Source organism: Lutjanus erythropterus, chromosome 17, assembly GCF_056507025.1.
Source record: "Lutjanus erythropterus isolate fLutEry1 chromosome 17, fLutEry1.hap2, whole genome shotgun sequence".
NCBI classification, from domain to species: domain Eukaryota; kingdom Metazoa; phylum Chordata; class Actinopteri; order Lutjaniformes; family Lutjanidae; genus Lutjanus; species Lutjanus erythropterus.
Window position 1 is genome coordinate 32,656,405 of NC_139333.1, and position 21,702 is coordinate 32,678,106.

The window sequence follows — 21,702 nt, forward strand, 5'->3', positions numbered from 1 at the left end:
CTAGCACCATGTCATTATCATACCTCCACTGGTTTTCGGGGGATAACTTTTGAAGGGATGGTGGTAGAGACTTGAAACCAAGCTCTGCACCCCCATTTTCGGACATTCCGGATCCAACGGTGCCACCCTCGAGTCTCTACGAGGTCGGGAAGTGGGTCAACCAGAACCTCGAGGACTCTGGTGCATACCTCGACAGGTTTCGGGGGATAACTTTTGAAGGGATGGTGGTAGAGACTTGAAACCAAGCTCTGCACCCCCATTTTCGGACATTCCGGATCCAACGGTGCCACCCTCGAGTCTCTACGAAGTCGGGAATTGGGTCAACCAGAACCTCGAGGACTCTGGTGCATACCTCGACAGGTTTCGGGGGATAACTTTTGAAGGGATGGTGGTAGAGACTTGAAACCAAGCTCTGCACCCCCATTTTCGGACATTCCGGATCCAACGGTGCCACCATCGAGTCTCTACGACGTCGGGAAGTGGGTCAACCAGAACCTCGAGGACTCTGGTGCATACCTCGACAGGTTTCGGGGGCTAACTTTTGAAGGGATGGTGGTAGAGACTTGAAACCAAGCTCTGCACCCCCATTTCTGGACATTCCGGATCCAACGGTGCCAGCCTCGCGTCTCTACGAGGTCGGGAAGTGGGTCAACCAGAACCTTGAAGACTCTGGTGCATACCTCGACGGGTTTTTGGAGGATAACGTTTGAAGGAAAGGTGGTAGAGACGTGAAACTAAGCTCTGCACCCCCATTTTTGGACATTCCGGATCCAAGGGTACCACCATCGAGTCTCTACAAGGTTGGGAAGTGGGTCAACTAGAACCTCGAGGACTCTGGTGCATACCTGGACGGGTTTTTGTGGAATAACTTTTGAAGTGAATGTGGTACAGACTTGAAAGCAGGCTCTGCACCCCCATAACTTTGTCTGCACACACACACACACACACACACACACACCCACACCCACAACACACATACACACACACACAAGTGAACACATCAGAATGTTAGGTGGCTGTGATGTCATCAAAGGCAACGTGATGACGTCACAGACACTGTGCTTTGATCTAGCATGGGCTCTGTGATGCCATCAGTGTTAGGTTATAACCCTAGCACCATGTCATTATCATACCTCCACTGGTTTTCGGGGGATAACTTTTGAAGGGATGGTGGTAGAGACTTGAAACCAAGCTCTGCACCCCCATTTTCGGACATTCCGGATCCAACGGTGCCACCCTCGAGTCTCTACGAGGTCGGGAAGTGGGTCAACCAGAACCTCGAGGACTCTGGTGCATACCTCGACAGGTTTCGGGGGATAACGTTTGAAGGGATGGTGGTAGAGACTTGAAACCAAGCTCTGCACCCGCATTTTCGGACATTCCGGATCCAACGGTGCCACCATCGAGTCTCTACGACGTCGGTAAGTGGGTCAACCAGAACCTCGAGGACTCTGGTGCATACCTCGACAGGTTTCGGGGGCTAACTTTTGAAGGGATGGTGGTAGAGACTTGAAACCAAGCTCTGCACCCCCATTTCTGGACATTCCGGATCCAACGGTGCCAACCTCGCGTCTCTACGAGGTCGGGAAGTGGGTCAACCAGAACCTTGAAGACTCTGGTGCATACCTCGACGGGTTTTTGGAGGATAACGTTTGAAGGAAAGGTGGTAGAGACGTGAAACTAAGCTCTGCACCCCCATTTTTGGACATTCCGGATCCAAGGGTACCACCATCGAGTCTCTACAAGGTTGGGAAGTGGGTCAACTAGAACCTCGAGGACTCTGGTGCATACCTGGACGGGTTTTTGTGGAATAACTTTTGAAGTGAATGTGGTACAGACTTGAAAGCAGGCTCTGCACCCCCATAACTTTGTCTGCACAAACACACACACACACACACACACACACCCACACCCACAACACACATACACACACACACAAGTGAACACATCAGAATGTTAGGTGGCTGTGATGTCATCAAAGGCAACGTGATGACGTCACAGACACTGTGCTTTGATCTAGCATGGGCTCTGTGATGCCATCAGTGTTAGGTTATAACCCTAGCACCATGTCATTATCATACCTCCACTGGTTTTCGGGGGATAACTTTTGAAGGGATGGTGGTAGAGACTTGAAACCAAGCTCTGCACCCCCATTTTTGGACATTCCGGATCCAACGGTGCCACCCTCGAGTCTCTACGAGGTCGGGAAGTGGGTCAACCAGAACCTCGAGGACTCTGGTGCATACCTCGACAGGTTTCGGGGGATAACTTTTGAAGGGATGGTGGTAGAGACTTGAAACCAAGCTCTGCAACCCGATTTTCGGACATTCCGGATCCAACGGTGCCACCCTGGAGTCTCTACGAGGTCGGGAAGTGGGTCAACCAGAACCTCGAGGACTCTGGTGCATACCTCGATGGGTTTTTGGAGGATAACGTTTGAAGGAAAGGTGGTAGAGACGTGAAACTAAGCTCTGCACCCCCATTTTTGGACATTCCGGATCCAAGGGTACCACCATCGAGTCTCTACAAGGTTGGGAAGTGGGTCAACTAGAACCTCGAGGACTCTGGTGCATACCTGGACGGGTTTTTGTGGAATAACTTTTGAAGTGAATGTGGTACAGACTTGAAAGCAGGCTCTGCACCCCCATAACTTTGTCTGCTCACACACACACACACACACACACACACACCCACACCCACAACACACATACACACACACACAAGTGAACACATCAGAATGTTAGGTGGCTGTGATGTCATCAAAGGCAACGTGATGACGTCACAGACACTGTGCTTTGATCTAGCATGGGCTCTGTGATGCCATCAGTGTTAGGTTATAACCCTAGCACCATGTCATTATCATACCTCCACTGGTTTTCGGGGGATAACTTTTGAAGGGATGGTGGTAGAGACTTGAAACCAAGCTCTGCACCCCCATTTTCGGACATTCCGGATCCAACGGTGCCACCATCGAGTCTCTACGACGTCGGTAAGTGGGTCAACCAGAACCTCGAGGACTCTGGTGCATACCTCGACAGGTTTCGGGGGCTAACTTTTGAAGGGATGGTGGTACAGACTTGAAACCAAGCTCTGCACCCCCATTTTCGGACATTCCGGATCCAACGGTGCCACCATCGAGTCTCTACGACGTCGGTAAGTGGGTCAACCAGAACCTCGAGGACTCTGGTGCATACCTCGACAGGTTTCGGGGGCTAACTTTTGAAGGGATGGTGGTAGAGACTTGAAACCAAGCTCTGCACCCCCATTTCTGGACATTCCGGATCCAACGGTGCCACCCTCGCGTCTCTACGAGGTCGGGAAGTGGGTCAACCAGAACCTTGAAGACTCTGGTGCATACCTCGACGGGTTTTTGGAGGATAACGTTTGAAGGAAAGGTGGTAGAGACGTGAAACTAAGCTCTGCCCCCCCATTTTTGGACATTCCGGATCCAAGGGTACCACCATCGAGTCTCTACAAGGTTGGGAAGTGGGTCAACTAGAACCTCGTGGACTCTGGTGCATACCTGGACGGGTTTTTGTGGAATAACTTTTGAAGTGAATGTGGTACAGACTTGAAAGCAGGCTCTGCACCCCCATAACTTTGTCTGCACACACACACACACACACACACACACACACCCACACCCACAACACACATACACACACACACAAGTGAACACATCAGAATGTTAGGTGGCTGTGATGTCATCAAAGGCAACGTGATGACGTCACAGACACTGTGCTTTGATCTAGCATGGGCTCTGTGATGCCATCAGTGTTAGGTTATAACCCTAGCACCATGTCATTATCATACCTCCACTGGTTTTCGGGGGATAACTTTTGAAGGGATGGTGGTAGAGACTTGAAACCAAGCTCTGCACCCCCATTTTCGGACATTCCGGATCCAAGGGTGCCACCCTCGAGTCTCTACGAGGTCGGGAAGTGGGTCAACCAGAACCTCGAGGACTCTGGTGCATACCTCGACAGGTTTCGGGGGATAACTTTTGAAGGGATGGTGGTAGAGACTTGAAACCAAGCTCTGCACCCCCATTTTCGGACATTCCGGATCCAACGGTGCCACCCTGGAGTCTCTACGAGGTCGGGAAGTGGGTCAACCAGAACCTCGAGGACTCTGGTGCATACCTCGACGGGTTTTTGGAGGATAACGTTTGAAGGAAAGGTGGTAGAGACGTGAAACTAAGCTCTGCACCCCCATTTTTGGACATTCCGGATCCAAGGGTACCACCATCGAGTCTCTACAAGGTTGGGAAGTGGGTCAACTAGAACCTCGAGGACTCTGGTGCATACCTCGACGGGTTTTTGTGGAATAACTTTTGAAGTGAATGTGGTACAGACTTGAAAGCAGGCTCTGCACCCCCATAACTCTGTCTGCACACACACACACACACACACACACACACCCACACCCACAACACACATACACACACACACAAGTGAACACATCAGAATGTTAGGTGGCTGTGATGTCATCAAAGGCAACGTGATGACGTCACAGACACTGTGCTTTGATCTAGCATGGGCTCTGTGATGCCATCAGTGTTAGGTTATAACCGTAGCACCATGTCATTATCATACCTCCACTGGTTTTCGGGGGATAACTTTTGAAGGGATGGTGGTAGAGACTTGAAACCAAGCTCTGCACCCCCATTTTCGGACATTCCGGATCCAACGGTGCCACCATCGAGTCTCTACGACGTCGGTAAGTGGGTCAACCAGAACCTCGAGGACTCTGGTGCATACCTCGACAGGTTTCGGGGGCTAACTTTTGAAGGGATGGTGGTAGAGACTTGAAACCAAGCTCTGCACCCCCATTTCTGGACATTCCGGATCCAACGGTGCCACCCTCGCGTCTCTACGAGGTCGGGAGGTGGGTCAACCAGAACCTTGAAGACTCTGGTGCATACCTCGACGGGTTTTTGGAGGATAACGTTTGAAGGAAAGGTGGTAGAGACGTGAAACTAAGCTCTGCACCCCCATTTTTGGACATTCCGGATCCAAGGGTACCACCATCGAGTCTCTACAAGGTTGGGAAGTGGGTCAACTAGAACCTTGAGGACTCTGGTGCATACCTGGACGGGTTTTTGTGGAATAACTTTTGAAGTGAATGTGGTACAGACTTGAAAGCAGGCTCTGCACCCCCATAACTTTGTCTGCACACACACACACACACACACACACACACACACCCACACCCACAACACACATACACACACACACAAGTGAACACATCAGAATGTTAGGTGGCTGTGATGTCATCAAAGGCAACGTGATGACGTCACAGACACTGTGCTTTGATCTAGCATGGGCTCTGTGATGCCATCAGTGTTAGGTTATAACCCTAGCACCATGTCATTATCATACCTCCACTGGTTTTCGGGGGATAACTTTTGAAGGGATGGTGGTAGAGACTTGAAACCAAGCTCTGCACCCCCATTTTCGGACATTCCGGATCCAACGGTGCCACCCTCGAGTCTCTACGAGGTCGGGAAGTGGGTCAACCAGAACCTCGAGGACTCTGGTGCATACCTCGACAGGTTTTGGGGGATAACTTTTGAAGGGATGGTGGTAGAGACTTGAAACCAAGCTCTGCACCCCCATTTTCGGACATTCCGGATCCAACGGTGCCACCATCGAGTCTCTACGACGTCGGGAAGTGGGTCAACCAGAACCTCGAGGACTCTGGTGCATACCTCGACAGGTTTCGGGAGCTAACTTTTGAAGGGATGGTGGTAGAGACTTGAAACCAAGCTCTGCACCCCCATTTTCGGACATTCCGGATCCAACGGTGCCACCCTCGCGTCTCTACGAGGTCGGGAAGTGGGTCAACCAGAACCTTGAAGACTCTGGTGCATACCTCGACGGGTTTTTGGAGGATAACGTTTGAAGGAAAGGTGGTAGAGACGTGAAACTAAGCTCTGCACCCCCATTTTTGGACATTCCGGATCCAAGGGTACCACCATCGAGTCTCTACAAGGTTGGGAAGTGGGTCAACTAGAACCTCGAGGACTCTGGTGCATACCTGGACGGGTTTTTGTGGAATAACTTTTGAAGTGAATGTGGTACAGACTTGAAAGCAGGCTCTGCACCCCCATAACTTTGTCTGCACACACACACACACACACACACACACACACACACCCACACCCACAACACACATACACACACACACAAGTGAACACATCAGAATGTTAGGTGGCTGTGATGTCATCAAAGGCAACGTGATGACGTCACAGACACTGTGCTTTGATCTAGCATGGGCTCTGTGATGCCATCAGTGTTAGGTTATAACCCTAGCACCATGTCATTATCATACCTCCACTGGTTTTCGGGGGATAACTTTTGAAGGGATGGTGGTAGAGACTTGAAACCAAGCTCTGCACCCCCATTTTCGGACATTCCGGATCCAACGGTGCCACCCTCGAGTCTCTACGAGGTCGGGAAGTGGGTCAACCAGAACCTCGAGGACTCTGGTGCATACCTCGACAGGTTTCGGGGGATAACTTTTGAAGGGATGGTGGTAGAGACTTGAAACCAAGCTCTGCACCCCCATTTTCGGACATTCCGGATCCAACGGTGCCACCATCGAGTCTCTACGACGTCGGTAAGTGGGTCAACCAGAACCTCGAGGACTCTGGTGCATACCTCGACAGGTTTCGGGGGCTAACTTTTGAAGGGATGGTGGTAGAGACTTGAAACCAAGCTCTGCACCCCCATTTCTGGACATTCCGGATCCAACGGTGCCACCCTTGCGTCTCTACGAGGTCGGGAAGTGGGTCAACCAGAACCTTGAAGACTCTGGTGCATACCTCGACGGGTTTTTGGAGGATAACGTTTGAAGGAAAGGTGGTAGAGACGTGAAACTAAGCTCTGCACCCCCATTTTTGGACATTCCGGATCCAAGGGTACCACCATCGAGTCTCTACAAGGTTGGGAAGTGGGTCAACTAGAACCTCGAGGACTCTGGTGCATACCTGGACGGGTTTTTGTGGAATAACTTTTGAAGTGAATGTGGTACAGACTTGAAAGCAGGCTCTGCACCCCCATAACTTTGTCTGCACACACACACACACACACACACACACACCCACACCCACAACACACATACACACACACACAAGTGAACACATCAGAATGTTAGGTGGCTGTGATGTCATCAAAGGCAACGTGATGACGTCACAGACACTGTGCTTTGATCTAGCATGGGCTCTGTGATGCCATCAGTGTTAGGTTATAACCCTAGCACCATGTCATTATCATACCTCCACTGGTTTTCGGGGGATAACTTTTGAAGGGATGGTGGTAGAGACTTGAAACCAAGCTCTGCACCCCCATTTTCGGACATTCCGGATCCAACGGTGCCACCCTCGAGTCTCTACGAGGTCGGGAAGTGGGTCAACCAGAACCTCGAGGACTCTGGTGCATACCTCGACAGGTTTCGGGGGATAACGTTTGAAGGGATGGTGGTAGAGACTTGAAACCAAGCTCTGCACCCGCATTTTCGGACATTCCGGATCCAACGGTGCCACCATCGAGTCTCTACGACGTCGGTAAGTGGGTCAACCAGAACCTCGAGGACTCTGGTGCATACCTCGACAGGTTTCGGGGGCTAACTTTTGAAGGGATGGTGGTAGAGACTTGAAACCAAGCTCTGCACCCCCATTTCTGGACATTCCGGATCCAACGGTGCCAACCTCGCGTCTCTACGAGGTCGGGAAGTGGGTCAACCAGAACCTTGAAGACTCTGGTGCATACCTCGACGGGTTTTTGGAGGATAACGTTTGAAGGAAAGGTGGTAGAGACGTGAAACTAAGCTCTGCACCCCCATTTTTGGACATTCCGGATCCAAGGGTACCACCATCGAGTCTCTACAAGGTTGGGAAGTGGGTCAACTAGAACCTCGAGGACTCTGGTGCATACCTGGACGGGTTTTTGTGGAATAACTTTTGAAGTGAATGTGGTACAGACTTGAAAGCAGGCTCTGCACCCCCATAACTTTGTCTGCACAAACACACACACACACACACACACACACCCACACCCACAACACACATACACACACACACAAGTGAACACATCAGAATGTTAGGTGGCTGTGATGTCATCAAAGGCAACGTGATGACGTCACAGACACTGTGCTTTGATCTAGCATGGGCTCTGTGATGCCATCAGTGTTAGGTTATAACCCTAGCACCATGTCATTATCATACCTCCACTGGTTTTCGGGGGATAACTTTTGAAGGGATGGTGGTAGAGACTTGAAACCAAGCTCTGCACCCCCATTTTTGGACATTCCGGATCCAACGGTGCCACCCTCGAGTCTCTACGAGGTCGGGAAGTGGGTCAACCAGAACCTCGAGGACTCTGGTGCATACCTCGACAGGTTTCGGGGGATAACTTTTGAAGGGATGGTGGTAGAGACTTGAAACCAAGCTCTGCAACCCGATTTTCGGACATTCCGGATCCAACGGTGCCACCCTGGAGTCTCTACGAGGTCGGGAAGTGGGTCAACCAGAACCTCGAGGACTCTGGTGCATACCTCGATGGGTTTTTGGAGGATAACGTTTGAAGGAAAGGTGGTAGAGACGTGAAACTAAGCTCTGCACCCCCATTTTTGGACATTCCGGATCCAAGGGTACCACCATCGAGTCTCTACAAGGTTGGGAAGTGGGTCAACTAGAACCTCGAGGACTCTGGTGCATACCTGGACGGGTTTTTGTGGAATAACTTTTGAAGTGAATGTGGTACAGACTTGAAAGCAGGCTCTGCACCCCCATAACTTTGTCTGCACACACACACACACACACACACACACACACCCACACCCACAACACACATACACACACACACAAGTGAACACATCAGAATGTTAGGTGGCTGTGATGTCATCAAAGGCAACGTGATGACGTCACAGACACTGTGCTTTGATCTAGCATGGGCTCTGTGATGCCATCAGTGTTAGGTTATAACCCTAGCACCATGTCATTATCATACCTCCACTGGTTTTCGGGGGATAACTTTTGAAGGGATGGTGGTAGAGACTTGAAACCAAGCTCTGCACCCCCATTTTCGGACATTCCGGATCCAACGGTGCCACCATCGAGTCTCTACGACGTCGGTAAGTGGGTCAACCAGAACCTCGAGGACTCTGGTGCATACCTCGACAGGTTTCGGGGGCTAACTTTTGAAGGGATGGTGGTACAGACTTGAAACCAAGCTCTGCACCCCCATTTTCGGACATTCCGGATCCAACGGTGCCACCATCGAGTCTCTACGACGTCGGTAAGTGGGTCAACCAGAACCTCGAGGACTCTGGTGCATACCTCGACAGGTTTCGGGGGCTAACTTTTGAAGGGATGGTGGTAGAGACTTGAAACCAAGCTCTGCACCCCCATTTCTGGACATTCCGGATCCAACGGTGCCACCCTCGCGTCTCTACGAGGTCGGGAAGTGGGTCAACCAGAACCTTGAAGACTCTGGTGCATACCTCGACGGGTTTTTGGAGGATAACGTTTGAAGGAAAGGTGGTAGAGACGTGAAACTAAGCTCTGCCCCCCCATTTTTGGACATTCCGGATCCAAGGGTACCACCATCGAGTCTCTACAAGGTTGGGAAGTGGGTCAACTAGAACCTCGTGGACTCTGGTGCATACCTGGACGGGTTTTTGTGGAATAACTTTTGAAGTGAATGTGGTACAGACTTGAAAGCAGGCTCTGCACCCCCATAACTTTGTCTGCACACACACACACACACACACACACACACACCCACACCCACAACACACATACACACACACACAAGTGAACACATCAGAATGTTAGGTGGCTGTGATGTCATCAAAGGCAACGTGATGACGTCACAGACACTGTGCTTTGATCTAGCATGGGCTCTGTGATGCCATCAGTGTTAGGTTATAACCCTAGCACCATGTCATTATCATACCTCCACTGGTTTTCGGGGGATAACTTTTGAAGGGATGGTGGTAGAGACTTGAAACCAAGCTCTGCACCCCCATTTTCGGACATTCCGGATCCAAGGGTGCCACCCTCGAGTCTCTACGAGGTCGGGAAGTGGGTCAACCAGAACCTCGAGGACTCTGGTGCATACCTCGACAGGTTTCGGGGGATAACTTTTGAAGGGATGGTGGTAGAGACTTGAAACCAAGCTCTGCACCCCCATTTTCGGACATTCCGGATCCAACGGTGCCACCCTGGAGTCTCTACGAGGTCGGGAAGTGGGTCAACCAGAACCTCGAGGACTCTGGTGCATACCTCGACGGGTTTTTGGAGGATAACGTTTGAAGGAAAGGTGGTAGAGACGTGAAACTAAGCTCTGCACCCCCATTTTTGGACATTCCGGATCCAAGGGTACCACCATCGAGTCTCTACAAGGTTGGGAAGTGGGTCAACTAGAACCTCGAGGACTCTGGTGCATACCTCGACGGGTTTTTGTGGAATAACTTTTGAAGTGAATGTGGTACAGACTTGAAAGCAGGCTCTGCACCCCCATAACTCTGTCTGCACACACACACACACACACACACACACACCCACACCCACAACACACATACACACACACACAAGTGAACACATCAGAATGTTAGGTGGCTGTGATGTCATCAAAGGCAACGTGATGACGTCACAGACACTGTGCTTTGATCTAGCATGGGCTCTGTGATGCCATCAGTGTTAGGTTATAACCGTAGCACCATGTCATTATCATACCTCCACTGGTTTTCGGGGGATAACTTTTGAAGGGATGGTGGTAGAGACTTGAAACCAAGCTCTGCACCCCCATTTTCGGACATTCCGGATCCAACGGTGCCACCATCGAGTCTCTACGACGTCGGTAAGTGGGTCAACCAGAACCTCGAGGACTCTGGTGCATACCTCGACAGGTTTCGGGGGCTAACTTTTGAAGGGATGGTGGTAGAGACTTGAAACCAAGCTCTGCACCCCCATTTCTGGACATTCCGGATCCAACGGTGCCACCCTCGCGTCTCTACGAGGTCGGGAGGTGGGTCAACCAGAACCTTGAAGACTCTGGTGCATACCTCGACGGGTTTTTGGAGGATAACGTTTGAAGGAAAGGTGGTAGAGACGTGAAACTAAGCTCTGCACCCCCATTTTTGGACATTCCGGATCCAAGGGTACCACCATCGAGTCTCTACAAGGTTGGGAAGTGGGTCAACTAGAACCTTGAGGACTCTGGTGCATACCTGGACGGGTTTTTGTGGAATAACTTTTGAAGTGAATGTGGTACAGACTTGAAAGCAGGCTCTGCACCCCCATAACTTTGTCTGCACACACACACACACACACACACACACACACACCCACACCCACAACACACATACACACACACACAAGTGAACACATCAGAATGTTAGGTGGCTGTGATGTCATCAAAGGCAACGTGATGACGTCACAGACACTGTGCTTTGATCTAGCATGGGCTCTGTGATGCCATCAGTGTTAGGTTATAACCCTAGCACCATGTCATTATCATACCTCCACTGGTTTTCGGGGGATAACTTTTGAAGGGATGGTGGTAGAGACTTGAAACCAAGCTCTGCACCCCCATTTTCGGACATTCCGGATCCAACGGTGCCACCCTCGAGTCTCTACGAGGTCGGGAAGTGGGTCAACCAGAACCTCGAGGACTCTGGTGCATACCTCGACAGGTTTTGGGGGATAACTTTTGAAGGGATGGTGGTAGAGACTTGAAACCAAGCTCTGCACCCCCATTTTCGGACATTCCGGATCCAACGGTGCCACCATCGAGTCTCTACGACGTCGGGAAGTGGGTCAACCAGAACCTCGAGGACTCTGGTGCATACCTCGACAGGTTTCGGGAGCTAACTTTTGAAGGGATGGTGGTAGAGACTTGAAACCAAGCTCTGCACCCCCATTTTCGGACATTCCGGATCCAACGGTGCCACCCTCGCGTCTCTACGAGGTCGGGAAGTGGGTCAACCAGAACCTTGAAGACTCTGGTGCATACCTCGACGGGTTTTTGGAGGATAACGTTTGAAGGAAAGGTGGTAGAGACGTGAAACTAAGCTCTGCACCCCCATTTTTGGACATTCCGGATCCAAGGGTACCACCATCGAGTCTCTACAAGGTTGGGAAGTGGGTCAACTAGAACCTCGAGGACTCTGGTGCATACCTGGACGGGTTTTTGTGGAATAACTTTTGAAGTGAATGTGGTACAGACTTGAAAGCAGGCTCTGCACCCCCATAACTTTGTCTGCACACACACACACACACACACACACACACACACACCCACACCCACAACACACATACACACACACACAAGTGAACACATCAGAATGTTAGGTGGCTGTGATGTCATCAAAGGCAACGTGATGACGTCACAGACACTGTGCTTTGATCTAGCATGGGCTCTGTGATGCCATCAGTGTTAGGTTATAACCCTAGCACCATGTCATTATCATACCTCCACTGGTTTTCGGGGGATAACTTTTGAAGGGATGGTGGTAGAGACTTGAAACCAAGCTCTGCACCCCCATTTTCGGACATTCCGGATCCAACGGTGCCACCCTCGAGTCTCTACGAGGTCGGGAAGTGGGTCAACCAGAACCTCGAGGACTCTGGTGCATACCTCGACAGGTTTCGGGGGATAACTTTTGAAGGGATGGTGGTAGAGACTTGAAACCAAGCTCTGCACCCCCATTTTCGGACATTCCGGATCCAACGGTGCCACCATCGAGTCTCTACGACGTCGGTAAGTGGGTCAACCAGAACCTCGAGGACTCTGGTGCATACCTCGACAGGTTTCGGGGGCTAACTTTTGAAGGGATGGTGGTAGAGACTTGAAACCAAGCTCTGCACCCCCATTTCTGGACATTCCGGATCCAACGGTGCCACCCTTGCGTCTCTACGAGGTCGGGAAGTGGGTCAACCAGAACCTTGAAGACTCTGGTGCATACCTCGACGGGTTTTTGGAGGATAACGTTTGAAGGAAAGGTGGTAGAGACGTGAAACTAAGCTCTGCACCCCCATTTTTGGACATTCCGGATCCAAGGGTACCACCATCGAGTCTCTACAAGGTTGGGAAGTGGGTCAACTAGAACCTCGAGGACTCTGGTGCATACCTCGACGGGTTTTTGTGGAATAACTTTTGAAGTGAATGTGGTACAGACTTGAAAGCAGGCTCTGCACCCCCATAACTTTGTCTGCACACACACACACACACACACCCACACCCACAACACACATACACACACACACAAGTGAACACATCAGAATGTTAGGTGGCTGTGATGTCATCAAAGGCAACGTGATGACGTCACAGACACTGTGCTTTGATCTAGCATGGGCTCTGTGATGCCATCAGTGTTAGGTTATAACCCTAGCACCATGTCATTATCATACCTCCACTGGTTTTCGGGGGATAACTTTTGAAGGGATGGTGGTAGAGACTTGAAACCAAGCTCTGCACCCCCATTTTCGGACATTCCGGATCCAACGGTGCCATCCTCGAGTCTCTACGAGGTCGGGAAGTGGGTCAACCAGAACCTCGAGGACTCTGGTGCATACCTCGACAGGTTTCGGGGGATAACTTTTGAAGGGATGGTGGTAGAGACTTGAAACCAAGCTCTGCACCCCCATTTTCGGACATTCCGGATCCAACGGTGCCACCATCTAGTCTCTACGACGTCGGTAAGTGGGTCAACCAGAACCTCGAGGACTCTGGTGCATACCTCGACAGGTTTCGGGGGCTAACTTTTGAAGGGATGGTGGTAGAGACTTGAAACCAAGCTCTGCACCCCCATTTCTGGACATTCCGGATCCAACGGTGCCACCCTCGCGTCTCTACGAGGTCGGGAAGTGGGTCAACCAGAACCTTGAAGACTCTGGTGCATACCTCGACGGGTTTTTGGAGGATAACGTTTGAAGGAAAGGTGGTAGAGACGTGAAACTAAGCTCTGCACCCCCATTTTTGGACATTCCGGATCCAAGGGTACCACCATCGAGTCTCTACAAGGTTGGGAAGTGGGTCAACTAGAACCTCGAGGACTCTGGTGCATACCTCGACGGGTTTTTGTGGAATAACTTTTGAAGTGAATGTGGTACAGACTTGAAAGCAGGCTCTGCACCCCCATAACTTTGTCTGCACAAACACACACACACACACACACACCCACACCCACAACACACATACACACACACACAAGTGAACACATCAGAATGTTAGGTGGCTGTGATGTCATCAAAGGCAACGTGATGACGTCACAGACACTGTGCTTTGATCTAGCATGGGCTCTGTGATGCCATCAGTGTTAGGTTATAACCCTAGCACCATGTCATTATCATACCTCCACTGGTTTTCGGGGGATAACTTTTGAAGGGATGGTGGTAGAGACTTGAAACCAAGCTCTGCACCCCCATTTTCGGACATTCCGGATCCAACGGTGCCACCCTCGAGTCTCTACGAGGTCGGGAAGTGGGTCAACCAGAACCTCGAGGACTCTGGTGCATACCTCGACAGGTTTCGGGGGATAACTTTTGAAGGGATGGATGGTAGAGACTTGAAACCAAGCTATGCACCCCCATTTTCGGACATTCCGGATCCAACGGTGCCACCCTGGAGTCTCTACGAGGTCGGGAAGTGGGTCAACCAGAACCTCGAGGACTCTGGTGCATACCTCGACGGGTTTTTGGAGGATAACGTTTGAAGGAAAGGTGGTAGAGACGTGAAACTAAGCTCTGCACCCCCATTTTTGGACATTCCGGATCCAAGGGTACCACCATCGAGTCTCTACAAGGTTGGGAAGTGGGTCAACTAGAACCTCGAGGACTCTGGTGCATACCTCGACGGGTTTTTGTGGAATAACTTTTGAAGTGAATGTGGTACAGACTTGAAAGCAGGCTCTGCACCCCCATAACTTTGTCTGCACAAACACACACACACACACACACACCCACACCCACAACACACATACACACACACACAAGTGAACACATCAGAATGTTAGGTGGCTGTGATGTCATCAAAGGCAACGTGATGACGTCACAGACACTGTGCTTTGATCTAGCATGGGCTCTGTGATGCCATCAGTGTTAGGTTATAACCCTAGCACCATGTCATTATCATACCTCCACTGGTTTTCGGGGGATAACTTTTGAAGGGATGGTGGTAGAGACTTGAAACCAAGCTCTGCACCCCCATTTTCGGACATTCCGGATCCAACGGTGCCACCCTCGAGTCTCTACGAGGTCGGGAAGTGGGTCAACCAGAACCTCGAGGACTCTGGTGCATACCGCGACAGGTTTCGGGGGATAACTTTTGAAGGGATGGATGGTAGAGACTTGAAACCAAGCTCTGCACCCCCATTTTCGGACATTCCGGATCCAACAGTGCCACCCTGGAGTCTCTACGAGGTCGGGAAGTGGGTCAACCAGAACCTCGAGGACTCTGGTGCATACCTCGACGGGTTTTTGGAGGATAACGTTTGAAGGAAAGGTGGTAGAGACGTGAAACTAAGCTCTGCACCCCCATTTTTGGACATTCCGGATCCAAGGGTACCACCATCGAGTCTCTACAAGGTTGGGAAGTGGGTCAACTAGAACCTCGAGGACTCTGGTGCATACCTCGACGGGTTTTTGTGGAATAACTTTTGAAGTGAATGTGGTACAGACTTGAAAGCAGGCTCTGCACCCCCCTAACTTTGTCTGCACAAACACACACACACACACACACACACCCACACCCACAACACACATACACACACACACAAGTGAACACATCAGAATGTTAGGTGGCTGTGATGTCATCAAAGGCAACGTGATGACGTCACAGACACTGTGCTTTGATCTAGCATGGGCTCTGTGATGCCATCAGTGTTAGGTTATAACCCTAGCACCATGTCATTGTCATACCTCCACTGGTTTTCGGGGGATAACTTTTGAAGGGATGGTGGTAGAGACTTGAAACCAAGCTCTGCACCCCCATTTTCGGACATTCCGGATCCAATGGTGCCACCATCGAGTCTCTACGACGTCGGGAAGTGGGTCAACCAGAACCTCGAGGACTCTGGTGCATACCTCGACAGGTTTCGGGGGCTAACTTTTGAAGGGATGGTGGTAGAGACTTGAAACCAAGCTCTGCACCCCCATTTCTGGACATTCCGGATCCAACGGTGCCAGCCTCGCGTCTCTACAAGGTCGGGAAGTGGGTCAACCAGAACCTTGAAGACTCTGGTGCATACCTCGACGGGTTTTTGGAGGATAACGTTTGAAGGAAAGATGGTAGAGACGTGAAACTAAGCTCTGCACCCCCATTTTTGGACATTCCGGATCCAAGGGTACCACCATCGAGTCTCTACAAGGTTGGGAAGTGGGTCCACTAGAACCTCGAGGACTCTGGTGCATACCTGGACGGGTTTTTGTGGAATAACTTTTGAAGTGAATGTGGTACAGACTTGAAAGCAGGCTCTGCACCCCCATAACTTTGTCTGCACACACACACACACACACACACACACACCCACACCCACAACACACATACACACACACACAAGTGAACACATCAGAATGTTAGGTGGCTGTGATGTCATCAAAGGCAACGTGATGACGTCACAGACACTGTGCTTTGATCTAGCATGGGCTCTGTGATGCCATCAGTGTTAGGTTATAACCCTAGCACCATGTCATTATCATACCTCCACTGGTTTTCGGGGGATAACTTTTGAAGGGATGGTGGTAGAGACTTGAAACCAAGCTCTGCACCCCCATTTTCGGACATTCCGGATCCAACGGTGCCACCCTCGAGTCTCTACGAGGTCGGGAAGTGGGTCAACCAGAACCTCGAGGACTCTGGTGCATACCTCGACAGGTTTCGGGGGATAACTTTTGAAGGGATGGTGGTAGAGACTTGAAACCAAGCTCTGCACCCCCATTTTCGGACATTCCGGATCCAACGGTGCCACCATCGAGTCTCTACGACGTCGGGAAGTGGGTCAACCAGAACCTCGAGGACTCTGGTGCATACCTCGACAGGTTTCGGGGGCTAACTTTTGAAGGGATGGTGGTAGAGACTTGAAACCAAGCTCTGCACCCCCATTTTCGGACATTCCGGATCCAACGGTGCCACCATCGAGTCTCTACGACGTCGGTAAGTGGGTCAACCAGAACCTCGAGGACTCTGGTGCATACCTCGACAGGTTTCGGGGGCTAACTTTTGAAGGGATGGTGGTAGAGACTTGAAACCAAGCTCTGCACCCCCATTTCTGGACATTCCGGATCCAACGGTGCCACCCTCGCGTCTCTACGAGGTCGGGAAGTGGGTCAACCAGAACCTTGAAGACTCTGGTGCATACCTCGACGGGTTTTTGGAGGATAACGTTTGAAGGAAAGGTGGTAGAGACGTGAAACTAAGCTCTGCACCCCCATTTTTGGACATTCCGGATCCAAGGGTACCACCATCGAGTCTCTACAAGGTTGGGAAGTGGGTCAACTAGAACCTCGAGGACTCTGGTGCATACCTCGACGGGTTTTTGTGGAATAACTTTTGAAGTGAATGTGGTACAGACTTGAAAGCAGGCTCTGCACCCCCATAACTTTGTCTGCACAAACACACACACACACACACACACCCACACCCACAACACACATACACACACACACAAGTGAACACATCAGAATGTTAGGTGGCTGTGATGTCATCAAAGGCAACGTGATGACGTCACAGACACTGTGCTTTGATCTAGCATGGGCTCTGTGATGCCATCAGTGTTAGGTTATAACCCTAGCACCATGTCATTATCATACCTCCACTGGTTTTCGGGGGATAACTTTTGAAGGGATGGTGGTAGAGACTTGAAACCAAGCTCTGCACCCCCATTTTCGGACATTCCGGATCCAACGGTGCCACCCTCGAGTCTCTACGAGGTCGGGAAGTGGGTCAACCAGAACCTCGAGGACTCTGGTGCATACCTCGACAGGTTTCGGGGGATAACTTTTGAAGGGATGGTGGTAGAGAGTTGAAACCAAGCTCTGCACCCCCATTTTCGGACATTCCGGATCCAACGGTGCCACCATCGAGTCTCTACGACGTCGGGAAGTGGGTCAACCAGAACCTCGAGGACTCTGGTGCATACCTCGACAGGTTTCGGGGGCTAACTTTTGAAGGGATGGTGGTAGAGACTTGAAACCAAGCTCTGCACCCCCATTTCTGGACATTCCGGATCCAACGGTGCCACCCTCGCGTCTCTACGAGGTCGGGAAGTGGGTCAACCAGAACCTTGAAGACTCTGGTGCATACCTCGACGGGTTTTTGGAGGATAACGTTTGAAGGAAAGGTGGTAGAGACGTGAAACTAAGCTCTGCACCCCCATTTTTGGACATTCCGGATCCAAGGGTACCACCATCGAGTCTCTACAAGGTTGGGAAGTGGGTCAACTAGAACCTCGAGGACTCTGGTGCATACCTGGACGGGTTTTTGTGGAATAACTTTTGAAGTGAATGTGGTACAGACTTGAAAGCAGGCTCTGCACCCCCATAACTTTGTCTGCACACACACACACACACACACACACACACACACCCACACCCACAACACACATACACACACACACAAGTGAACACATCAGAATGTTAGGTGGCTGTGATGTCATCAAAGGCAACGTGATGACGTCACAGACACTGTGCTTTGATCTAGCATGGGCTCTGTGATGCCATCAGTGTTAGGTTATAACCCTAGCACCATGTCATTATCATACCTCCACTGGTTTTCGGGGGATAACTTTTGAAGGGATGGTGGTAGAGACTTGAAACCAAGCTCTGCACCTCCATTTTCGGACATTCCGGATCCAACGGTGCCACCCTCGAGTCTCTACGAGGTCGGGAAGTGGGTCAACCAGAACCTCGAGGACTCTGGTGCATACCTCGACAGGTTTTGGGGGATAACTTTTGAAGGGATCTTGGTAGAGACTTGAAACCAAGCTCTGCACCCCCATTTTCGGACATTCCGGATCCAACGGTGCCACCATCGAGTCTCTACGACGTCGGGAAGTGGGTCAACCAGAACCTCGAGGACTCTGGTGCATACCTCGACAGGTTTCGGGGGCTAACTTTTGAAGGGATGGTGGTAGAGACTTGAAACCAAGCTCTGCACCCCCATTTCTGGACATTCCGGATCCAACGGTGCCACCATCGCGTCTCTACGAGGTCGGGAAGTGGGTCAACCAGAACCTTGAAGACTCTGGTGCATACCTCGACGGGTTTTTGGAGGATAACGTTTGAAGGAAAGGTGGTAGAGACGTGAAACTAAGCTCTGCACCCCCATTTTTGGACATTCCGGATCCAAGGGTACCACCATCGAGTCTCTACAAGGTTGGGAAGTGGGTCAACTAGAACCTCGAGGACTCTGGTGCATACCTGGACGGGTTTTTGTGGAATAACTTTTGAAGTGAATGTGGTACAGACTTGAAAGCAGGCTCTGCACCCCCATAACTTTGTCTGCACACACACACACACACACACACACACACACACACCCACACCCACAACACACATACACACACACACAAGTGAACACATCAGAATGTTAGGTGGCTGTGATGTCATCAAAGGCAACGTGATGACGTCACAGACACTGTGCTTTGATCTAGCATGGGCTCTGTGATGCCATCAGTGTTAGGTTATAACCCTAGCACCATGTCATTATCATACCTCCACTGGTTTTCGGGGGATAACTTTTGAAGGGATGGTGGTAGAGACTTGAAACCAAGCTCTGCACCCCCATTTTCGGACATTCCGGATCCAACGGTGCCACCCTCGAGTCTCTACGAGGTCGGGAAGTGGGTCAACCAGAACCTCGAGGACTCTGGTGCATACCTCGACAGGTTTCGGGGGATAACTTTTGAAGGGATGGTGGTAGAGACTTGAAACCAAGCTCTGCACCCCCATTTTCGGACATTCCGGATCCAACGGTGCCACCATCGAGTCTCTACGACGTCGGTAAGTGGGTCAACCAGAACCTCGAGGACTCTGGTGCATACCTCGACAGGTTTCGGGGGCTAACTTTTGAAGGGATGGTGGTAGAGACTTGAAACCAAGCTCTGCACCCCCATTTCTGGACATTCCGGATCCAACGGTGCCACCCTCGCGTCTCTACGAGGTCGGGAAGTGGGTCAACCAGAACCTTGAAGACTCTGGTGCATACCTCGACGGGTTTTTGGAGGATAACGTTTGAAGGAAAGGTGGTAGAGACGTGAAACTAAGCTCTGCACCCCCATTTTTGGACATTCCGGATCCAAGGGTACCACCATCGAGTCTCTACAAGGTTGGGAAGTGGGTCAACTAGAACCTCGAGGACTCTGGTGCATACCTCGACGGGTTTTTGTGGAATAACTTTTGAAGTGAATGTGGTACAGACTTGAAAGCAGGCTCTGCACCCCCCTAACTTTGTCTGCACAAACACACACACACACACACACACACCCACACCCACAACACACATACACACACACACAAGTGAACACATCAGAATGTTAGGTGGCTGTGATGTCATCAAAGGCAACGTGATGACGTCACAGACACTGTGCTTTGATCTAGCATGGGCTCTGTGATGCCATCAGTGTTAGGTTATAACCCTAGCACCATGTCATTATCATACCTCCACTGGTTTTCGGGGGATAACTTTTGAAGGGATGGTGGTAGAGACTTGAAACCAAGCTCTGCACCCCCATTTTCGGACATTCCGGATCCAACGGTGCCACCCTCGAGTCTCTACGAGGTCGGGAAGTGGGTCAACCAGAACCTCGAGGACTCTGGTGCATACCTCGACAGGTTTCGGGGGCTAACTTTTGAAGGGATGGTGGTAGAGACTTGAAACCAAGCTCTGCACCCCCATTTCTGGACATTCCGGATCCAACGGTGCCACCCTCGCGTCTCTACGAGGTCGGGAAGTGGGTCAACCAGAACCTTGAAGACTCTGGTGCATACCTCGACGGGTTTTTGGAGGATAACGTTTGAAGGAAAGGTGGTAGAGACGTGAAACTAAGCTCTGCACCCCCATTTTTGGACATTCCGGATCCAAGGGTACCACCATCGAGTCTCTACAAGGTTGGGAAGTGGGTCAACTAGAACCTCGAGGACTCTGGTGCATACCTCGACGGGTTTTTGGAGGATAACGTTTGAAGGAAAGGTGGTAGAGACGTGAAACTAAGCTCTGCACCCCCATTTTTGGACATTCCGGATCCTAGGGTACCACCATCGAGTCTCTACAAGGTTGGGAAGTGGGTCAACCAGAACCTCGAGTACTCTGGTGCATACCTCGACAGGTTTCGGGGGATAACTTTTGAAGTGAATGTGGTACAGACTTGAAAGCAGGCTCTGCACCCCCATAACTTTGTCTGCACACACATACACACACACACACACACACCCACACCCACAACACACATACACACACACACAAGTGAACACATCAGAATGTTAGGTGGCTGTGATGTCATCAAAGGCAACGTGATGACGTCACAGACACTGTGCTTTGATCTAGCATGGGCTCTGTGATGCCATCAGTGTTAGGTTATAACCCTAGCACCATGTCATTATCATACCTCCACTGGTTTTCGGGGGATAACTTTTGAAGGGATGGTGGTAGAGACTTGAAACCAAGCTCTGCACCCCCATTTTCGGACATTCCGGATCCA